Raw genomic sequence first — 862 nt, forward strand, 5'->3', positions numbered from 1 at the left:
TCCTCAGTGTCATCATTACTGCCCTGGTGCATGCAACATGGCAGCCCTTAGTGGTCAAATTTTCAAGGTGGAGTCTTTTTTTTTTATTTTATTTTTTTTTTTAACGTTTATTTATTTTTGAGACAGAGACAGAGCATGAACGGGGGAGGGTCAGAGAGAGGGAGACACAGAATCTGAAACAGGCTCCAGGCTCTGAGCTGTCAGCACAGAGCCCGATGCGGGGCTCGAACTCACAGACCGCGAGATCATGACCTGAGCCGAAGTCGGCCGCCTAACCGACTGAGCCACCCAGGCGCCCCTCAAGGTGGAGTCTTAATAATCTGTATTTAAATGCATCCGCTACTCAAAAATGGCCAGATTTCTTTCCTGGAAACTATTACAGTTCTCTTCCAGTTGATATTTCTAGTTCTGTTGTCTTTGTTCACTAAAGAAGGGATAGGTTTCATATTATTGTATTGTTATAATTTATTTAAAGATATTTAAACATTCATAGTGTGCTATATAAAGTATATTATCTATCTCTTAAAGTTAGCTAAATAGCATTTAAAATACCTATTTAGGAATGTACACTGCTATTAAACTAGATTGGAAGGTTCTAATCCAGTGGTCCCCGACTTTATCTGTAAATTGGAATCACCTAGGGAGGTTTGAAAAACACTGATGATTACATCCCAACCCCTAAAACTCTGATGTTATGGGTCTGGCATGTGGTCTGGGCATTGGGATTTAAAAACTCTCCAGAAGTGATTCTAACATATTGTTATGGTTGGGGACCGCTCTAACTAGACCCCAATATGCACAGGTTGCTAAGCTACAACTATTTTTACCTGAGGTCAGCTGTAGAGTATTTATAAGTTAGCAT

Source organism: Panthera uncia, chromosome B4 (genome assembly GCF_023721935.1).
Source record: "Panthera uncia isolate 11264 chromosome B4, Puncia_PCG_1.0, whole genome shotgun sequence".
NCBI classification, from domain to species: domain Eukaryota; kingdom Metazoa; phylum Chordata; class Mammalia; order Carnivora; family Felidae; genus Panthera; species Panthera uncia.